Below are 8079 nucleotides of genomic sequence, written 5' to 3'. Positions count from 1 at the left end.
ATTGGCTTATTTATTTTTCATTTTTGTTATCTATCATACAATTGGTTCTCAATGCTATTCAAATTTATTCTACTCTTTTTCGTACAAAAAATCTGAAACAATCGTATGATAGATAACAAAATTAAAAAAATAAATAAGCCAATCAGAGCATGGTCCATAACGTGGTTTTTGGATCATATGAACCACTACTATTATACCTCTTTATTTTGTATCTGCTCATCCATATCATCACATGTGTACCTTGTGACTTCTGAATATCCCGTCGGTTATCACGTTTTCGTTTTATTACGTTAAAAACGATAAAACGCTATCCTGAAGATATATGTTAGATAATTAAATTATTTAACATAACTTATTAATAAATTTAGAATATTTGATCATAGTCTGGAACTTTAATGAGGTAGATATATAAAAAAAAAAAAAAAAAAAAAAGTACCACGAAATCTTAGATTATGCCATTTTTGCCCTATTAAAGATATAACGTCACGGTATCCAAATTGCGCCGGTTACCCAAATTGCAGCGGAAATCTTATATGTTTTCTTAGAGACAAAACAATTTGTATTTTTGTTTTTATTTTTGACATTATGCACATCTTTCAACATAAGTAAATATATTCAACTATGCACAAAACATTATAAGTATACATCAACAGATGAAGTATCACTGGAAAAGGTAAAATGTACGGAAACTTTAAAAAATGAACAAATAAAACATGTTACAAGCCTCCATTTATTCAGAAATGAAGAGTGAGCATGGATTAGTAATGATAAATTGTTCTAAATATTTGAAAAAAACTAAAAACAAATTTTAAAGGATGTGAATTTAAGTTTGGAAGAAATTTGGGAAATCTGCATTCCAGAATCATGGATAGTTTGGAGGTCTGTTGAGACTAATTTTTTAATAATTCAGTATGGATTCAAAATTAAATTGGTGAAACCATACAGTGAGTAATTATAGTTCTACAAAATAAACATAGAAAGGGAACTTTTGTTTGTATCATGAATAAACGTAGGTGAAAGAGCTGTCAAAATAGGTGAAATTTTGGTACCCTCATGTTAGATGATGAATGTCATTTCTTCTTTCATTGCAAAATAAATAAAAAATTGAGAAATAACTACTTCTCAAAAAATGCTTCTCAAAATATTGACTTTATGAGTTGCACTAACAATAAAAAGAAATACAATATATACTCAATCCATCAAATGTAAACAGGTATAAAGTTTAGTTTCCTGTTTAAAACAGTCAATGGAACTCAGGACAGGGGACTCTTGCTTTGCCAATGTTTTGTGGTATATTAATATGATGTAATTTGTATTTTGATTTGTCACTATATTCCAATCTTGCTACAATTGATATATACATATATACTATATCTGGGACTTTTATACTACAGTTTTTGTTTTTCAGTTTGTCACAAACATGTTTAATTTTTTTTACATGACAATAAAGATTATTATTATTATTCAAATGTTTGATGCTCTCTGCTTTTAGTGTGACAGTATTTAGATACAAAGTCATGCCATTGTGTGCTTTACTCTTTCCGATTTTTGCTTGAATGATTGACATTTCTGTGTACTTTTTTTAGCTTCTTAGGACAGGCACTTGTCTCAGAATTTGTTTCCTATATCCCTTAATATAATAGTAAGGTATATAGGGGGGATCTGAGACAAGTGCCAGTGCTACTTAACATGATTTAAGTTCTTTATAAATGTACTTTGAATATCAAATGTCCTTTACGTTGTTTATTTGTGCTTTGTATGATTTGTGTGTCTTGCATACTGTACTCGTGCGAGATTGCATTAAATGTAGTCATTAGAATCCGTAATTTGATTGGCTGACAGCAATCGCGGAGCTCACCAATATGCTGTATTTGTACGGGTACGTCGAAGTTACCGATACTGTCTTATTTCCGTTTAAAATAAAATAGCTATGACTGCACGAGACTATCCGGGACAATCTAAAAACAATAGATAAAAAACCTAACGAAAAGCTTCATATTTAACTCTTAATTGTATTTTTGCAGCATGAAAAAGTAATTATAACTTGAAGAATTGAATGCTTCTTATTAAAACTTTACAGGGGCGTAAAAGCGTTGATCGTGTGCAATAGTGTTCATTTTGTTTTTAACTTTAATGTATAGCTCATTTTTAGTGATAGGCCTGGTTCGGTATTTTCATTTTGCCATTTGATTAGGGGCTTTCCGTTTGGAATTTTCCTCGGAGTTCAGTATTTTTGTGATACTACTTTTTCGTAACATAAGAAGTGGTTATGTACTTATACTTCTCTTCATTGTAAATCTTTGTTTACATATTTGTTTGATTTTATAGGGATAAATATAACAACACACGGTTGAAGATATACCCCTATTTTTGACATTTTTATCTATTATTTCTGTTTATTTTTTTCACATATCATTGTCAATATAATGAAATTTTATGCGACTGATATGCAAGTGAGAGGTTTAGCTAGCTATAAAATCAGTTTTAATTCACCATTTTATAATTAAAAAATGTCTTACCAAGTCAGGAATATGACAGTTGTTATCTATTTGTTTGATGTGTGTGAGCTTTTGAATTTGCCATTTGGATTAGGGACTTTTCGTTTTGAATTTTCCACGGAGTTCAGTATTTTTGTGATTTTACTCTTTTATACATCCCCCTATTGTGTTATTGTGATATGGTTTATTTATATTGTTGACTTTCATTTTTCTTATATACATTTTTACCTTTTAAGTCTTTTAGTTTTTGTCGATATTATAGAATGCTAGTTGCTATTGTCATAAAAGTGAGAGGAATATTGAGAGGAATATATCTATATCTACCTACAAAACCAGGTGTAAAAGTAGGATACCGAACCTTCACAAAACTCCGTATAAAGAACGATACATAGCTGGATCATCCAGATGTTCGACTTGACATATTTTTAATGTGCAGACTACCATATTTTCTACAGTAAAAGATGACATCTAAAATATTGTGATGAGATATATTCAACCAGTGCTGTTTATCAAGTGTGGATTCTCAAAAATTCTAAACATTTACTGCTTAATCTTATATCACAATCTCTGCAAATTTTGCTGTAACATTAAGACCTTTGATTTTTCGTAGCTTTACACTTCTATTCCCCATGTTCAATTGAAATATCGACTTTACCATCTCATTAAACAGAGCTTTTTCTGTAAAAAAGGGAATCGTATATATAGATTTCTTGTTTTGGGGTTATTATAATTCTTATTTTGTGAAGAACCACACTGATTCTATTTGAAAATACACTGAAGATGATATCGTCAAAATGCTGAACATTTTTTATCGGCAATAAATATGTTCGTTTTGCTGACATGAATTATCATTGATATAGTCATAAAAAATTATTAATAAAGTGTTGACAAAACTTTTGAATTTGTGAAATACTAAGCTAGGCTTCTCTACCTCAGGAATAGATGACCTTAGCTGTATTTGGCAAAACTTTTAGGAATTTTGGTCTTCAATGCTCAACTTTGTACTTTATTTTGGATTATAGCGTCACTAATTAGTCTTTTATATACGAAACGCGGGTCTGGCGTATGTACAAAATTAAATCCTGGTATCTATGATAAGTTTATTCTATGTATGATGACGTTTGTTTTTGTTGCACTTACGTGTTTCTCTTGTTCCGTTGTTTCCCTCTTATAGTTGATGTTTCCCTCGGGTTTTTTGTCATTTGTTAACCGGATCTGTTTTCTCTTAATCGACTTTTGAACAGCAGTATACTACTGTTGTCTTTATTAATCCACTATTTTTTCAAAACAAAATGCCTGAAGCTCCAAGTCAGGAATATGACAGTTTCCGTTTTTTATTTTTCCTTGGAGTTTGGTATTTTCGTTATTTTACTTTATAAATGAATTTTAGTATTTTGAAGAAAAAAAATGTAATGGTTTAATCGATTATAAGGGGCAACAATTTAACTCCAAGTGAGGGACAACTGGGGGTCATGGTTTTTTTTGGAATCAGAATGTTCTTTTTACTAGTTTTTCGACGCTATCAACCAAATTTTTCAGTTTTCTTCAAAATTTAACACTATAAAAGAAAACAGCGAAAATCTAGCTAAGAGACTAAATAATTTGTATTTCTATAATTGGCAATTAAGCACGTCTTTCGACATAACTTAATATATTTCATTGGGCACAAAACAGTCGATTTTACACCAACAGATGAATTATCTGTAAAAGTTAAATCTACGGAAACGTCGCATACGTTTAAGAGCTAAAAACTTCTAAAGATACATCAACAGAACAAAACCTGTCTAAATGTATATATGATTAATTTTGCCAGTTGAAATTACAAGCCAAGTTGAAGTGCAATTACATATTCTCCTCGAACATGTTTGCTTTCAACCCCCACCACAATTACCAATTCGAGAAAGGCAAACTTCGAAGAGAATACTCAGAGCTGCTCAAATTAATGAAATGTGATAACCATTACTATAACGCCATTATAAATCAAAATCAGAAAACATTAAGTTCCGTTGAAATTGATATCATCTAAACGGTTACATGTAATTATACTTACTCATAAACGCAGTGGCGGATCCAGGGGGTGGTCCCACGGCGCACCGGACCACCCCCATGACGAACCTCAAATTTTTTTAAAGTGTCTATTTTTAACTAGCTAATTAACAAATTAGCATTGAAGATTAATCCTTTCATAGCACTTATTGGTTATGGATTACCTGGATACCTGGAGGTGTCACAATGATTGAATACGGATCAATGCGTTTCACCTGTATACATGTAATTATCAATTGTAAAAACAGCTCGTCAATATGAAGAAGTTGGCTTCTTATTTTGAAAGGAAAATACAAATTATTTTGTATTTATAAGTGAAATTTCCATATATAATTGTATTCTCCAACTAACGGAGTCTCGGTTTTAAATTTCATTTATGTACATTTTGAAAAAAACCCAATCATTATGAATTAATTACTAGTAAATTAAATTAAATTTGTCTATCTTTTTGAGCCCCCCCCCCTTTTTCCCCCAACATCAACAGCAATTCAAGCACTGAAGTTGGTACAGGCATTTGTACAAAGCGCAACATTTGATGAAATTAAACACTTTGTAGACTTTTACCATACTGATTTGCCGAGTCCATCTACAATGCCTTCCGTCTTGCGTTTTTGGCAAAAGACTTGCGAGTCAATGCTTTCAAAACCAGAAACTGTAGCCGGTGCTCTGAAAGAATGTTGCAAAACCGACTTTCCAATTATTTCTGTTATCTTAAAAATCATAGCTACCATGGGGGGGGGGGGGGGGGGGGGGTGACGAGTTGCGAATTTGAGCGATCCAACAGTGAGTTATCACTTCTAAAAATTTGTAAGGGTTCCACGGAACCCAGTGTCTCGCCTACTTTTGCTGTAAAGCGCAGGCTCAACAAAAATGAGGAAACAAATAAAAAAAAATATTCTTCTTGATACTATCTTTTGATTGTAAGAAGCTTGTGTCCAAGTTTGGTAAAAATCTAGGATAGTTAATGAATCTTATAAATGTTTTGAAAACTTTAACTGCAGACTGTATGTAATGTTAACTAGAAAATCTAAGTCCATTTAAAAGTAAAATACAGAAAAAATGGAGTTATTTCTTTACAAAATTTACTTCTGAATACTATCTTATGATCATAAATAAGCTTCTGACCAAGTTTGGTACAAACCCAGGATAGTTTAAGAAAGGTATTACAGTTTTTACATTAATGCTAGCAAGACAAATCTTTGTTTGGCTTGCTTGCTTTGTTTGTATCAGTGTTTGCTCAAGCATGGCAATTAAGATAGGAGGGGCTTCAGCTTGTATACATCATACTTAAATTTTATTGGACGTTATGTTTGAGGTTAAGGACACTAAATTTGAAAACATCCCATGACTCATATTCTCAAATGTTTCCTTACCTGTAAATATACAATACAGACAGGATTTTACTACGTCGAAATTATCTCCCCATTACGCCAGTTTATTTTCACAATCGTAGAAATGGAAGACAATTTTTTTTCTTCTTCAAATATCCAACTTAAAGACTGTCGTCAAGCACTTTTAGTAAAATAGCTATTCGAACACACCTACTCTGATTTTGTGATCCATTGGATAGGTATTTCACTTCACCCCTATATTTCATCTTTTAGTACTGTGATTTTTTTTATGTTATAAAGTCAACCTGTAGCTTTGCTATATTAAAATGATACAATCTGAAGTGAGATGATGTATCAAATACTCTTGCTTTGTACGTTTTCAAGACAAAATATTCATCTCAAACACACCCTAACATAAAAAAAATGTACACTCGATTTCCTCTTTTCGATACAATTGTTTCCCATTTTTTTGAATATTTTCTTGAGTTACATAATGGAAGGGCAGACATGGAAATAACTGACTGAACTAATAGATTGATATGTTATAAAAAAAACAATATTAGGTCAATGCTGAAGGCCAGTTTCTCAGCCTCATACAAGAAAAAAGTTTATATTTTTCTTTCATTGACAAATTATTGTATTTTTACAGGTGAGGAAACATGTGAGAATATTTGTCATGTGATTAGGTGTCCTTAACCTCAAACATAACGTCCAATAAAATTTAAGTATGATGTATACAAGCTGAAGCCCCGCCTATCTTAATTGCCATGCTTGAGCAAACATTGATACAAACAAAGCAAGCAAGCCAAACAAAGATTTGTCTTGCTAGCATTAATGTAAAAGCTGTAAAATTTTAAAAACTTTAACCACAGAGTGAATGTAATGTTTCCCCGCAGAAAAACTAAGTCCATTTAAAAGTAAAATGTGGAAAAAATGGAATTTTATTTTTACAAAATTTATTTCTGGATACTTTCTTATGATCATAAGTCCGAGTTTGGTACAAACCCAGTATAGTTTAAGAAAGTTATTAAAATTTTAAAAACTTTAACCACAGAGGGAATGTGATGTTTCCCCGCAGAAAAACTAAGTCCACTTAAATGTAAAATACGAAAAAAATGGAATTTTATTTTTACAAAATTTACTGCTGGATACTATCTTATGATCATAAACAAGCTTCTGTCCAAGTTTGGTAGAAATCAAGTATAGTTTAAGAAAGTTATTAAAATTTCAAAAACTTTAACCACAGAGTGAATATTTGTGGACGCCGCCGCCGACGACGCCGACGCCGACGGAATGTAGGATCACTTAGTCTCGCTTTTTCGACAAAAGTCGAAGGCTCGACAAAAACCTAACTGAGAACAACTATGGGACAATCTAGTTGAAACGGTTTTGTGTTGATGCATGTGTTTAAACGGACTTGCGTTGATGCATGTGCACTACAGTTTGGAACTAAACATACAACAAATTATAGATAACTTTGCAAGGAAACCCTTAAGGGCATACGATACAGTTACAGGGGAGTTATGACGTTGCTAACGTAAAATGTTATTTTCGCGACGTCAAACTGTAACATATCGGGAAAAGATGCATTTTTCGACTGATTTTTATCATTCAAACTGATTTAATTTGAAACCGAGTTCATGGACCCCTATTTTTCAAAACATCAATTTGTTTCATTTTGCAGGGAGATCATGTGAATCAAATTTTATCAAACTGTAAATAGAGGATTTTTTTTTAAATTTGAAAAACATGCAGCAAAAAATGACGTATTTTCCTCAATTCATGAACATTTGATAAATTTAAGTTGTTTTTGAATAAAAAAAAATGATAATTTTTTAGGATACTTATAAAATACAGAAATTACCGATTATTTAACAAAAACCCATTTGTGTTAATCTTTTATAACAAAAAAGTTATGTCTTTCTTTCGAAAAAGAAATTACGGCCATAAATCCGAATTTTGAGCAAATATACAAAATTTCGACCTCGTTTTACTGAAAAAAGTAGCACATGAAGGTATATTTTTTTGTTAAATATTTGATTTAATCAGGTGAAAAATAGCCTATATGCAAATTTTCACGAACTTGTAAATACAGGATCAAAACTGTATCGTATGCCCTTAAGTTTGTTAAATTAGTAAATTTTGAACAATTTTACGTAAAAATATTTTTACCGATTCGGAACATTTTAGCTAAACCTTTTTTT

The sequence above is a fragment of the Mytilus galloprovincialis genome, chromosome 2, assembly GCF_965363235.1.
Source record: "Mytilus galloprovincialis chromosome 2, xbMytGall1.hap1.1, whole genome shotgun sequence".
NCBI lineage: Eukaryota > Metazoa > Mollusca > Bivalvia > Mytilida > Mytilidae > Mytilus > Mytilus galloprovincialis.
Note: the sequence above shows the minus strand (reverse complement) of the source record.